This window comes from Panulirus ornatus, chromosome 13, assembly GCF_036320965.1.
Source record: "Panulirus ornatus isolate Po-2019 chromosome 13, ASM3632096v1, whole genome shotgun sequence".
NCBI lineage: Eukaryota > Metazoa > Arthropoda > Malacostraca > Decapoda > Palinuridae > Panulirus > Panulirus ornatus.
This window is the reverse complement of record NC_092236.1, coordinates 49,130,671-49,145,964: the sequence shown is the minus strand read 5'-3', so window position 1 is coordinate 49,145,964 and position 15,294 is coordinate 49,130,671.

The following is a 15,294-nucleotide window of genomic DNA, read 5'->3' as shown; positions in this document are numbered from 1 at the left end:
CCGTAATCCAATAACGCTCTTTGGCCATCTCTCCTACTTACATACGTATACTTATGTAAATCTCTCTTTGTAAACCAGGTATTCACAATCACCAGTCCTTTTTCAACAAAAAAGTCTACAAGCTCTTCATCATTTCCATTTACAACACTGAACACCCCATGTACACCAATTATTCCCTCAATTGCCACATTACTAACCTTTGCATTCAAACCACCCATCACTATAACCCGGTCTCGTGCATCAAAACTACTAACACTCAGCTGCTCCCAAGACACTTTCCTCTCATGATCTTTCTTCTCATGCCCAGGTGCATATGCACCAATAATCACCCATCTCTCTCCATCCACTTTCATTTTTACCCATATCAATCTAGTTTACTTTCTTACACTCTATCACATACTCCCACGTTATCTGGGAGAGCAAAAATGGGTATGTTTGATGGAATAGGGGTTCCAATACTGTTTTATAGTTGTGAAGCGTGGGCTATAGATAGGGTTGTGCGGAGAAGGGTGGATGTGTTGGAAATGAGATGTTTGAGGACAATATGTAGTGTTAGGTGGTTTGATTCGAGTAAGTAATGAAAGGGTAAGAGAGATGTGTGGTAATAAAAAGAGTGTGGTGCAGAGAGCAGAAGAGGGTTTATTGAAATGGTTTGGTCACATGGAGAGAATGAGTGCAGTGTCAGGAAAGTTTTGTGGGGCCTGGATGTAGAAAGGGAGCTATAGTTTCGGTGCATTACACATGACAGCTATAGACTGATTGTGAACGAATGTGGTGTTTGTTGTCTTTTCCTAGCGCTACCTCTCACGCACATGGGGGGAGGGGGGCGCCATTTCATGTGTGGTGGGGTGATGATAGACAGGAATGGATGAAGGCAGCAAGTATGGATGTGTATATGTGTATATATGTATATGTCTGTGTATGCATATGTATGTATACGTTGAAATGTACTGGTATGTATATGTGCATGTTTGGGTGTTTATGTATATACGTCTGTATGTGGGTGGGCTAGGCCATTCTTTTGTCTGTTTCCTTGCGCTACCTCGCTAACGCGGTAGACAGTGAAAAAGTATAATAAATGAAAGAGATATATATAATAAGTCATATATGTACATATGTACATATATGTACAGGTGTTTGCTTTGAAGAATGTATGTGAGAAATACTTAGAAAAGCAAATGGATGTGTATGTAGCATTTATGGATCTGGAGAAGGCATATGATAGAGTTGATAGAGATGCTCTGTGGAAGGTATTAAGAATATATGGTGTGGGAGGAAAGTTGTTAGAAGCAGTGAAAAGTTTTTATCGAGGATGTAAGGCATGTGTACGTTTAGGAAGAGAGGAAAGTGATTGGTTCTCAGTGAATGTAGGTTTGCGGCAGGGGTGTGTGATGTCTCCATGGTTGTTTAATTTGTTTATGGATGGGGTTGTTAGGGAGGTAAATGCAAGAGTTTTGGAAAGAGGGGCAAGTATGAAGTCTGTTGGGGAATGAGAGAGCTTGGGAAGTGAGTCAGTTGTTGTTCGCTGATGATACAGCGCTGGTGGCTGATTCATGTGAGAAACTGCAGAAGCTGGTGACTGAGTTTGGTAAAGTGTGTGGAAGAAGAAAGTTAAGAGTAAATGTGAATAAGAGCAAGGTTATTAGGTACAGTAGGGTTGGGGGTCAGGTCGGTTGGGAGGTGAGTTTGAATGGAGAAAAACTGGAGGAAGTGAAGTGTTTTAGATATCTGGGAGTGGATCTGGCAGCGGATGGAACCATGGAAGCGGAAGTGGATCATAGGGTGGGGGAGGGGGCGAAAATTCTGGGGGCCTTGAAGAATGTGTGGAAGTCGAGAACATTATCTCGGAAAGCAAAAATGGGTATGTTTGAAGGAATAGTGGTTCCAACAATGTTGTATGGTTGCGAGGCGTGGGCTATGGATAGAGTTGTGCGCAGGAGGATGGATGTGCTGGAAATGAGATGTTTGAGGACAATGTGTGGTGTGAGGTGGTTTGATCGAGTGAGTAACGTAAGGGTAAGAGAGATGTGTGGAAATAAAAAGAGCGTGGTTGAGAGAGCAGAAGAGGGTGTTTTGAAGTGGTTTGGGCACATGGAGAGGATGAGTGAGGAAAGATTGACCAAGAGGATATATATGTCGGAGGTGGAGGGAGCAAGGAGAAGAGGGAGACCAAATTGGAGGTGGAAAGATGGAGTGAAAAAGATTTTGTGTGATCGGGGCCTGAACATGCAGGAGGGTGAAAGGAGGGCAAGGAATAGAGTGAATTGGAGCGATGTGGTATACTGGGGTTGACGTGCTGTCAGTGGATTGAATCAAGGCATGTGAAGCGTCTGGGGTAGACCATGGAAAGCTGTGTAGGTGTGTGTATTTGCGTGTGTGGACGTGTGTATATGCATGTGTGTGGGGGTGGGTTGGGCCATTTCTTTCGTCTGTTTCCTTGCGCTACCTCGCAAACGCGGGAGACAGCGACAAAGTATAAAAAAAAAAAAAAAAAAAAAATGTACAAGAGGTCAAGAGAAAGATGCAAGAGGTGAAAAAGAGGGCACATGAGAGTTGGGGTGAGAGAGTATCATTAAATTTTAGGGAGAATAGAATGATGCTTTGGAAAGAAGTAAATAAAGTGCATAAGACAAGAGAACAAATGGGAACATCGGTGAAGAGGGCTACTGGAGAGGCAATAACAAGTAGTGTTGATGTGAGAAGGAGATGGAGTGAGTATTTTGAAGGTTTGTTGAATGTGTTAATGAGTTTGATGATAGAGTGACAGACATAGGGTGTTTTGGTCGAGATGGTGTGCGAAGTGAGAGGGTCAGGAAGAATGATTTGGTAAACAGAGAAGAGGTAGTGAAAGCCTTGCAGAAGATGAAAGCCAGCAAGGCAGCAGGTTTGGATGGTATTGCAGTGAAATTCATTAAAAAAGGGGGTGAGTGTTGTTGATTGGTTGGTGAGGATATTCAATGTATGTATGGCTCATGGTGAAGTGCCTGAGGATTGGCCGAATGCTTGCATAGTGCCATTGTACAAAGGCAAAGGGAATAAAGGTGAGTGTTCAAATTACAGAGGTATAAGTTTGTTGAGTATTCCAGGGAAATCATATGGGAGGGTTTTGATTGAGAGGGTGAAGGCATGTACAGAGCATCAGATTGGGGAAGAGCAGTGTGGTTTCAGAAGTGGTAGAGGATGTGTGGATCAGGTGTTTGCTTTGAAGAATGTATGTGAGAAATACTTAGAAAAACAAATGGACTTGTATGTAGCATTTATGGATCTGGAGAAGGCATATGATAGAGGTGATAGAGATGCTCTATGAAAGATATTAAGAGTATATGGTAAGGGAGGCAAGTTGCTAGAAGCAGTGAAAAGTTTTTATCAAGGATGTAAGGCATGTGTACGAGAAGGATGAGAGGAAAGTGATTGGTTCTCTGTGAATGTTGCTTTGCGGCAGGGGTGCATGATGTCTCCATGGTTGTTTAATTTGTTTATGGATGGGGTTGTTAGGGAGGTGAATGCAAGAGTTTTTGGAGAGAGGGGCAAGTATGCAGTCTGTTGTGGATGAGAGGGCTTGGAAGTGTCAGTTGCTGTTCACTGATGATACAGCGCTGGTGGCTGATTCGGGTGAGAAATTGCAGAAGCTGGTGACTTAGTTTGGTAAAGCATGTGAAAGAAGAAAGCTGAGAGTAAATGTGAATAAGAGCGAGGTTATTAGGTGCAGTGGGGTTGAGGGACAAGTCAATTGGGAGGTAAGTTTGAATGGAGAAAAACTGGAGGAAGTGAAGTGTTTTAGATATCTGGGAGTGGATTTGGTTGTTGATGGAACCATGGAAGCAGAAGTGAGTCACAAGGTGGGGGAGGGGGCAAAAGTTCTGGGAGCGCTGAAGAATATGTGGAAGGCAAGATCATTATCTCAGAAAGCAAAAATAGGTATATTTGAAGGAATAGTGGTTCCAACAATGTTATATGTTTGCGAGGCATGGTCTATAGATAGGGTTGTGCAGAGTAGGGAGGATGTGTTGGAAATGAGATGTTTGAGGACTATATGTGGTGTGAGGTGGTTTGATCAAGTAAGTAATGAAAAGGTAAGAGAGATGTGAAGTAGTAAAAAGAGTGTGGTTGAGAGAGCATAAGAGGGTTTATTGAAATGGTTTGGTCACATGGAGAGAATGAGTGAGGAAAGATTGACAAAGATGATATGTGTGTCAGAGGTTGAGGGAATGAGGAGAAGTGGGAGACCAAATTGGAGGTGGAAGGATGGAGTGAAAAAGATTTTGAGCGATCGGGGCCTGAACATGCAGGAGGGTGAAAGGCGTGCAAGGAATAGAGTGAATTGGATCGATGTGGTATACCAGGGTCGACGTGCTGTCGATGGATTGAACTAGGGCATGTGAAGCATCTGGGTAAACTATGAAAAGTTGTATGGGGCCTGGATGTGGAAAGGGAGCTGTGGTTTTGGTGCATTATACATGACAGCTAGAGACTGAGTGTGAACGAATGTTCACACAAGTCTTTCCAAGCTTATTTACTCTCACTTCTCTCTTCACCCCAACATTCTCTCTTCTTTTCTGACAACCTCTACAAATCTTTACCTTCACCTCCACAAGATGATGATTAGACATCCCTCCAGTTGCCTCTCTCAGCACATTAACATCCAAAAGTCTCTCTTTCACACACCTATTAATTACCATGTAATGCAATAATGCTCTCTGGCCATCTCTTGTACTTACGTACGTATACTTATGTATATCTCTCTTTTTAAACCAGGTATTCCCAATCACCAGTCCTTTTTCATATAACCCTAAGACTCCTTTTACAGGCCTGCTGCAGATTCAAGGCTATGCTACAATCTCTAAAACTCCTTGGGAGTGAAAAGATCCTCTACAAGATTGAACTCCGTTCATCCACAACTGATGATACAACCTCCCTAAAGATGATTTTCTGCTTTCAGTGAAATCGAAGCAACAAGGGGCCAGTAACACCTATATTTGTTAATTCATAATTACCCCAAGACTAATTTCTTTGAAGGCATCCTTCCAGTACCCAGGACCTTTCTGAGGCCCCTACAGCCTATGACTGTGCTACTTCTAGTAACAGAGTAATGTAGATTCCTTTGGAAATGAAAGGATTTTTGTCAAGGCCATACTCTCAATAATACAACATTGCTAAAGGTAACAATTCACTTGTGTAACATCTTAATTGTAGAAACTAGTAACACCAACCTATACATATATTTTTTTCATACATGCTTGCCATTTCCTGCATTAGCACCAAAAATCTATCTATCTGTATCACTAGGAACAGACAAAGAAAGGCTGCATTTGCTTACATACATTCCCTCACTGCCATGTGCCATGCACTGGAACCATAGCCCCATATTCGTAACCAGGCCCCATAGACGTTTCCATGGTTTTCTCTGGCCACTTCACATGGCCTGGACCAGATTATTGACAGCATGTCGCACCCTGTATACCACATCATTCCAATTCACTCTATCCCATACATATCTTTTACCCTCCTGCATGTTCAGGTCCGAGTCACTTAAAATTTTTCACTCTATCCTTCCATCTCCAATTTGGTCTCCCCCTTCTCTTTGTCCTCTCACCATTTCTGACACATATCCTCTTTGTCAACCATTCCTCACTCATTCTCTCCCCATGTCCAAACCATTTTGGCACTCTCTCTTCTGCTCTCTCAATCACACTCTTATCAATATCACATCTCCCTTACCCTTATATCACTTAATCACACCACCTCACACCAAGTATTCCTCAATGCTCCTAGAACCTTTGCCCCCCTCACCCAACTCATGGCGCTTCTGCTTCCATGGTTCCATTTGCTTCCATGTCCACTACCATATGTAAAATATTCCACTTCCAAATTTTCTCCATTCAAACTTGCACACCAACCTGTACCCCTGCAATGTTAAACCTTATAATCTTGCTTCTATTCACAATTACTCTCAACACTTTCCTTTTACACAATCTCCTAAACTCATAAACCAACTTATGCAGTTTCTCATTTGAATAGGCCACTAGTGGTGTGTCATCAGCAAACAACAACTGACTCACTTCCCAGGCTCACCACAGCCCCTACAGAATGCAAACTCACCCCTTTCTCCCAGACCCTTGCATGTATTTCCCTTATCACCCCATCAATAAAACAAATTACTCACCCACAGTGACATCACCCACCCTGCTGCAGACCTACTTTCACCTGGCATCACTCACCCTCCTCTCTTTTCAAATATCCCAGGACCCCTTCTCCAGGAGTTCCTGCAGCTCAGAAGCTGCACTACATATAGTAGCAGGAATCTGGGCTCCTTTGGAGTGAAAGGTTCTTTGACAAGATTGTACTCTCAATCATACAGCCTCAAGAAAGGTGACTTTTCATTCATGGTGTATCATTAAGCTTGCACAATCTGGTAATACCTACATATATCCATTGTATTTATATACCGTAAATACTTACAGAAACAGGAGAATCTGTATGTAGTATTTATGTTTCTAGAAAAACATATGATGGAGTTGTTTGAGATGCGGTGTGGAATGTCTCATTGACATATGATGTGGAAGGAAAGTTACTAGAACCACCGAGAAGTTTTTATCATAAGTGTAAGGCAAGTGTGTGAGTAGGTAGTGAGGAGGGTGAGTGGTTCCAGGTGAATGTATGGTAGTTGCATCATGGGCAAGAAGGGTTTTAGGATACATTGAAATAGTGTTTGTATGGTTGCAGGGATAGGTGAAGAACAAAGCACAAACAGGATAGTGTGACTCACGTTTATCTGGGGAATGGTTTCTGATGGTTGGTTAGAGCTTAACACCGGGATGGGATGGTGGTTGTTTAGTATTTGAGTCATTTCAGTATGTATACATTTTGTCAGCATTTTATTTGTTGAGGTGGGAGGGGTCTGTGAGTTGTCCAGGTGTAAAGCCTGGGTAATCATTTTATTTCTACCTGGAGGTTGGTGGTTAGTTATGGAATGGCTTGGGTGGCAGGGGTTTATTATTGTTGTCTGGAACAGAGTCCCAAACATGTCGAGTTGGGATTGTATCGAGAGGAACTTTGTTTCATTATGTAGGTTTCGAGTGCTTATAGTTGCAAGGTAGCCAGTGACTATTCCGAGGGCATTATTTTCTCTGGATTGCAGCTTTCTTTCTTTTATTCGTAATGGGAATTAGGTTGTGGGATTGTATTAGGAGGATCTTTGTTTCAATGTATAGATGTTAAGTGTTTGTGGTTGCTGGGCAGCTAGTAAATGTTCTGAGTGCACTATTTTGTGTGGCTTGCAGGTGCAAGCCATGTTATATTTGTTTATGAGAGATCACAAGACCAGGCATATGGAGTGGATGAATTGTTTCTGGAGGATATTAAGGAATTTGTTCTTGTCCAATTCTGGTGCCTTTTAGTGATGCTTTAGTGTTGATAGTATTGGTGTAAGGAGTGAATGTTGTGTGCATCATCTGTGATGCCTAGAATGGGTGGTGTTTGTTCAGTGCAAGTGACTGTCTATTCAAAGTGAATGGAGGGTGATCTTCATTTATGTCAGTCTAGGGTTAAAGAGTTTCAAACTACTGTGCAGATGCAGACATTCTATTCTTGATGAGCCACTGTTCCACTTATGCAGTATGGTGTTCCATGCATTTTGTTGCTGTTGTGATGTTAGCATTGTGATGCAATTGTGAGGTCGTCTGCACGTGGGAGGATGTTAATATTGTGGTTTGCTAGAGCTATTGGGATGTTCTAACTCTACACAACTCTCTTCAGATGGTACATACCTGAAAAATGAACTTACAATTATCACCATGTTCAGCCAACTATTTCTAAGATGAAGATGCAGCTTAAACTACAGATGCGAGAGAAGATGGAGGAAGCCCCGAAAATCTGGGTGGAAGAAATGTGGGTGGGAAAGATAGGCAGATAGCTGTTTATCATTTTCTGTATGCTCTGAACATCATTTATATTGATTCACTGCTTACAAAACATTCTGAGTATTATTTAGTACATTACTTCCATTATCAACATAATATTTTGGGCATTATTTCAAGTATCTATGGACTGTGATCACTACCTCCTTATTTATATGGAAACTAATTTCATGATATATCAAAACTGATTCATCGCCAACATTCTTGGTAACTTTTACATGTAATAATAATAATTTTTTTCATACATATTCACCATTTCCCACAGTAGCATCAAGAACAGATGAATGAACCTCAGAGGAAAAAATCCTCATTTGGCCCATGTCTTGGTTTATTCTTTTGGAAAAGTAAATAAGGTGGGGAAATATTCCAACATCCCCTGCTCCCACCTCTTTTAGTTGCATTCTATGATATGCTGGCAATACATGGAAGGTATTCTTTCTCCTCTATCCTAAGGGATAATAATAAAAATAATCATAACAATAATATTGATGATAATGAAAATTTCATTCTTTCAGGCTATTTCCTTGTTTCCTGCATTAGCTAATAGTGCCAGGAACAAATAAAGAAATGGCCTCAATCATTCACATCCACTCTCTAGTTGTCATGTGTAATGCAATGAAACCACAGCTCACTACCCACAACTAGGCCTCACAGACCTTTCCATGGTTTCCACTACGAGCTTCATATGCCTTGTTTCTGTCCACTGACAGCATGTTGCCCACTGTATAGTAACAATAATGACAATGAAATCTAGCAAGGCAAAGAGTATGGATGGTACTGCAGTGGAATTCATTAAAAAATGGGGCGATTGTGTTGTTGATTGGCTGATAAGGATATTCAGTGTATGTATGGACCATGGTGAAGTGTCTGAGGATTAGTGGAATGCAAAGCAAAGGGGATAAAGGCGAGTGTTCAGACTACAGAGGTATAAGTTTGTTGAGTATTCCTAGGAAATTATATGGGAGGATATGGATTGAGAGTGTAAAGGCATGTACAGAGCATCAGACTGGGAATGAGCAGTATGGTTTCAGAATGTAGAGGATGTGTGGATCAGGTGTTTGCTTTGAAGAATGTGTGAGAAAAACTCAGAAAAACTCAGAAAAACAGATGGATCTATATGAAGCATTCATGGATCTGGAGAAGGCATATGATAGGTTGATAGAGATGTTTTGTGGAAGATTCTTAAGAGTATATGGTGAGGGAGGTAAGCTGCTAGAAGCAGTGAAAAGTTTTTACTAAGGATGTAAGGCATGTGTACAAGTAGGAAGAGAGGAGAGTGGATTGGTTCCCAGTGAATGTCAGTAAGAGGTAGGGGTGTGTGATGTCCCCATGGTTGTTTAAGTGGTTTATGGATGGGGTGGTTAGGGAGGTAAATGCAAGAGGTTTGGAGAGAGGGGTGAGTAGGTAGTTTGTTGGGGATGAGAGGGCCTGGGAAGAGTCGGTTGTTGTTTGCAAAAGATACAGCTCCAGTGGCTGATTTGAGTGAGAAACTGCAGAAGCTGGTGACTGAGTTTGAAAAAGTGTGTGAAAGGAGAAAGTTGCGAGTAAATGTGAATAAGAGCAAGATTATTAGGTTCAGTAGGGTTGAGGAACAAGTAAATTGTTATGTAAGTTTGAATGGAGTAAAATTGGAGGAAGTGAAGTGTTTTAGATATCTGGGAGTGGACTTAGCAGCAAATGGAACCATGGAAGCAGAAGTGAGTCACAGGGTAGAGGAGGGGGTGAAGGTTCTGAGAGCAATGAAGAATGTGTGGTAGAAGAGAGCATTATCTCGGAGAGCAAAAAATTGCTATTGTAGTTCCTACAATGTTATATGTTTGTGAGGCATAGGCTATAGATAGGGTTGTACATAGGAGGGCGGATGTGTTGGAAATAAAATGTTTGAGGACAATATGTGGTGTGAGGTGGTTTGACCAAGTAAGTAAAGGGTAAGAGAGATGTGTGGAAATAAAAAGAGTGTGGTTGAGAGAGCAAAAGAGGGTGTGTTGAAATGGTTTGAACATATGGAGAGAATGAGTTAGGAAAGATTGACAAAGAGGATATATGTGTCAGAGATGGAAGGAACAAGAAGTGGAAGACCAAATTGGAGGGAGAAGGATGGAAAGAAAAATATTTTAAGTGATTGGGGCCTGAACATATAGAGGGTGAGAGGTGTACAAGGAATAGAGTGAATTGGAACGATGTGGTATACCAGGGTCAACGTGCTGTCAATGGACTGAACCAGGGCATGTGAAATGTCTGAGGTAAACCATGGAAAGATCTGTGAGGCCTGGATGTGGATGGGGAGCTGTGGTTTCGGTGCATTACACATGACATGTAGAGACTGAGAGTGAATGAGTGTTGCCTTTTTTGTATGTTTACCTCGCTGAAGAAGGGGCTAGAGATGATGTTTCCTGTTGGGTGGGTGGCACCAGAAAATGATGAAGGCAAGAAAGTATGAATATGTACAAGTCCACATATGTATATGTCTGTGTATGTATATTATTCTTTTATTATTATCATACTTAACTGCCACCTCCCGTGTTAGTGAGGTAGTGCAAGGAAACAGACAAAAGAATGGCCCAACCCACCCACATACACATGTACATAAATAAACGCCCACATGTACATGTGTATACATGTTTTTGTCTGTGTATGTGTACGTATATGATATGTATATGTGCACGTATGGGCATTTATGTATGTATGTGTATTTATCATTATTATTTTGCTCTGTCGCTGTCTCCCACGTTAGCAAGGTAGCGCGAGGAAACAGACGAAAGAAATGGCCCAACCCACCCACATACACATGTATATACATACACATCCACATACGCAAATATACATACCTATACATTTCAGCGTATACATATATATACACACACAGACATATACATATATACACATGTACATAATTCATACTGTCTACCTTTATTCATTCCCATCGCCACTCCGCTACACATGAAATAACAACCCCCTCACCCCTCATTTGCACGAGGAAAAGACAACAAAGGCCACATTCGTTCACACTCAGTCTCCAGCTGTCATGTAATAATGCACCGAAACCACAGCTCCCTTTCCACATCCAAGCCCCATAGAACTTTCCATGGTTTACCCCAGACACTTCACATGTCCTGGTTCAATGCATTGACAGCACATCGACCCCAGTATACCACATTGTTCCAATTCACTCTATTCCTTGCACGCCTTTCACCCTCCCACATGTTCAGGCCCAAATCACTCAAAATCTTTTTCACTCCATCTTCCCACCTCCAATTTGTTCACCCACTTCTCCTTGTTCCCTCCACCTCTGACACGTATATCCTCTTGGTCAATCTTTCCTCACTCATTCTCTCCATGTGACACCATTTCAAAACACCCTCTTCTGCTCTCTCAACCACACTCTTTTTATTACCACACATCTCTCTTACCCTTACATTACTTACTCAATCAAATCATCTCACAACACATATTGTCCTCAAACATCTCATTTCCAGCACATCCACCCTCCTCCGCACAACTCTATCCATAGCCCACGCCTTGCAACCACATAACATTGTTGGAACCACTACTACTTCAAACATACCCATTCTTGCTTTCCAAGATAATGTTCTTGACTTCCATACATTTTTCAGCACTCCCAGAACTTTCGCCCCCTCCCCCACCCTATGATTCACTTCCGCTTCCATGGTTCCATCCGCTGCCAAATCCACTCCCAGATATCTAAAACATTTCACTTCCTCCAGTTTTTCTCCATTCAAACTTACCTCCCAATTGACTTGTCCCTTAACCCTACTGTACCTAATATCCTTGCTCTTATTCACATTTATTCTCAGCTTTCTTCTTTCACACACTTTACCAAACTAAGTCACCAGCTTCTGCAGTTTCTCACACGAATCGGCCACCAGCACTGTATCATCAATGAACAACAACTGACTCACTTCCCAAGCCCTCTCATCCACAACAGACTGCATACTTGCCCCTCTTTCCAAAACTCTTGCATTCACCTCCCTAACACCCCATCCATAAACAAATTAAACAACCATGGAGACATCACACACCCCTGCCGCAAACCTACATTCACTGAGAACCAATCATATTCCTCTCCTCCTACACATACACATGCCTTACATCCTCGATAAAAACTTTTCACTGCTTCTAACAACTTGCCTCCCATATCATATATTCTTAATACCTTCCACAGAGCATCTCTATCAACTCTATCATATGCCTTCTCCAGATCCATAAATGCTACATACAAATCCACTTGCTTTTCTAAGTATTTCTCATGTACATTCTTCAAAGCAACACCTGATCCACACATCCTCTACCACTTCTGAAACCACACTGCTCTTCCCCAATCTGATGCTCTGTACATGCCTTCACCCTCTAAATCAATACCCTCCCATATAATTTACCAGGAATACTCAACAAACTTATACCTCTGTAATCTGAGCACTCATCTTTAACCCCCTAGCCTTTGTACAATGGGACTATGCAAGCATTCCGGCAATCCTCAGGCACCTCACCATGAGACATAAATACATTAAATAACCTTACCAACCAGTCAACAATACAGTCACCCCCTTTTTTCATAAATTCTACTGAAATACCATCCTAACTCACCGCCTTGCTGGCTTTCATCTTCCGCAAAGCTTTTACTGCCTCTTCTCTGTTTACCGAATCATTTTCTCAAACCCTCTCACTTTGCACATCACCTTGACCAAAACACCCTATATCTGCCACTCTATCATCAAACACATTCAACAAACCTTCAAAATACTCACTCCATCTCCTTCTCACATCACCACTACTTGTTATTCACATACAGGCCCTAATATAACGATATTATATTCCAAATAAAGTTCCAGGGGAGGGAGCCAAGTACAGTTATTTTTCCACATATGCCCATTCGTGTGTTTGCAATGCTTCCTTGCTCATGAGGGAAATGGTAAATGAGTAAGAAAGAATGATAAAAAAGTGGAATGTATTCAATATAGTGATCTGTGGTTTAGAAAAACCTAGAGTTTTAAAAATGAAAAAAAATAATTGGTCTAGTTTGGCAAAATTCTAATGAGTCAGGAAACAGTTGATATCCCTAAACTCTTGAATATCACTGAACAACCCCAAACTTCAAGAGGACTGCAGTAAAGTTGGTGAAACGCACCTGCAATACTGAAGAAGACTCACTCTACTAATAATATCTATGTTTATATAAACAGTTTACAGCTTTTATGTGGGCATTTTTATAAATTTGCAGCATGATCACAACAATATCAATCTGATGCCTTATTTTCCAGCCTCTGGAAAATGAGCATTTTTGAAGTGAAAAGAATGTAATGTAAGAACAAAAGACCCTAAAAACAAGTCCTCAACTTACTTATGGAGATAAAACAAAATTCCAACAAAAGCATGTTACTAAGATTGTAGTAAATGTTATATCATTTAGTGTTAATATGTCTTGCTTTGGGGTGCTTAGTTCTTTCTACATCAGCATAAACCCCACTTCTGAGTGATGCCACATATATAAATACCTGTTCCATGTCTCCACTGCTTCTAAAGATGTGTACATAGTTCCATAATGATACAATGTACGATTTTTGATGACAGTCTTTGTTTAGAAAGACCAACAGGATGATGTTTCTTACATGTCCCTCCAGAAATGTTTTAACATTATGAACATGGATGTCCTCAACTCTTCCAACTCTTTTGATCATTTATAATTGCATTAAAAATATTATTAGAAAAGTAATTAAAAAGCTGTTGAAATGACATTAATACACACATATAGACACTTTTATCTCTTTCGTTACACCCACATCACCATCCTGTTATCATAATGTAGTGAAGTACTGTACTGTATCTTCATTGATATAAACTCATCCAGTATGTTACATAAGAAATCCTTGTAGTATAGGAGTTCTGTGAATTAGATAGTTGAATTTTATTGATACAATTAACTTCCATTTCTGTAATCTACACCTCATTAGACCATAAAAATTCTTGGAAATGTTTAGTATCTATAATTTGGAAAAGTCACTAGTATAGCTACTCTAGCAACTGCCTGGTCTCAACCTTGCTGAACTAAAAGACATTTCACTTAAATAATAATAATAATAATAATAATAATAATAATAATAATAATAATAATTTTTTTTCTTTTTTTTTTGCTTTGTCGCTGTCTCCCGCGTTTGCGAGGTAGCGCAAGGAAACAGACGAAAGAAATGGCCCAACCCACCCCCATACACATGTATATACATACGTCCACACACGCAAATATACATACCTACACAGCTTTCCATGGTTTACCCCAGACGCTTCACATGCCTTGATTCAATCCACTGACAGCACGTCAACCCCGGTATACCACATCGCTCCAATCCACTCTATTCCTTGCCCTCCTTTCACCCTCCTGCATGTTCAGGCCCCGATCACACAAAATCTTTTTCACTCCATCTTTCCACCTCCAATTTGGTCTCCCTCTTCTCCTCGTTCCCTCCACCTCCGACACATATATCCTCTTGGTCAATCTTTCCTCACTCATTCTCTCCATGTGCCCAAACCATTTCAAAACACCCTCTTCTGCTCTCTCAACCACGCTCTTTTTATTTCCACACATCTCTCTTACCCTTACGTTACTTACTCGATCATACCACCTCACACCACACATTGTCCTCAAACATCTCATTTCCAGCACATCCATCCTCCTGCGCACAACTCTATCCATAGCCCATGCCTTGCAACCATACAACATTGTTGGAACAACTATTCCTTCAAACATACCCATTTTTGCTTTCCGAGATAATGTTCTCGACTTCCACACATAATAATAATAATAATAATAATAATAATAATAATAATAATAATAATAATAATTCTTTTTTTTTCATACGATTCGCCATTTCCCGCATTTGCGAGGTAGCGTTAAGAACAGAGGACTGGGCCTTAGAGGGAAAATCCTCACCTGGCCTCCTTCTCTGTTCCTTCTTTTGGAAAATTAAAAAAAAAACGAGAGGGGAGGATTTCCAGCCACCTACTCCCTCCCCTTTTAGTCGCCTTCTACGACACTCAGGGGATACGTGGGAAGTATTCTTTCTCCCCTATCTCCCCTATTATAATAATAATAATAATAATTATCATCATAATGGGCTAATGGGGAGGTAATAACAAGTAGTGATGATGTGAGAAGCAGATGAAGAGAGTATTTTGAAGGTTTGTTCAATATGTTTGATGATGGAGTAGCAGATATAGGGTATTTTGGTTGAGGTGGTGTGCAAAGCAAGATAGTCAGGGAGAATGGTTTTGTAAACAGAGAAGAGGTAGTAAAAGAATTGTGGAAGATGAAAGCTGGCAAGGCAGCGGGTTGGGATGGTATTGCAGTGGAATTTATTAAAAAAGG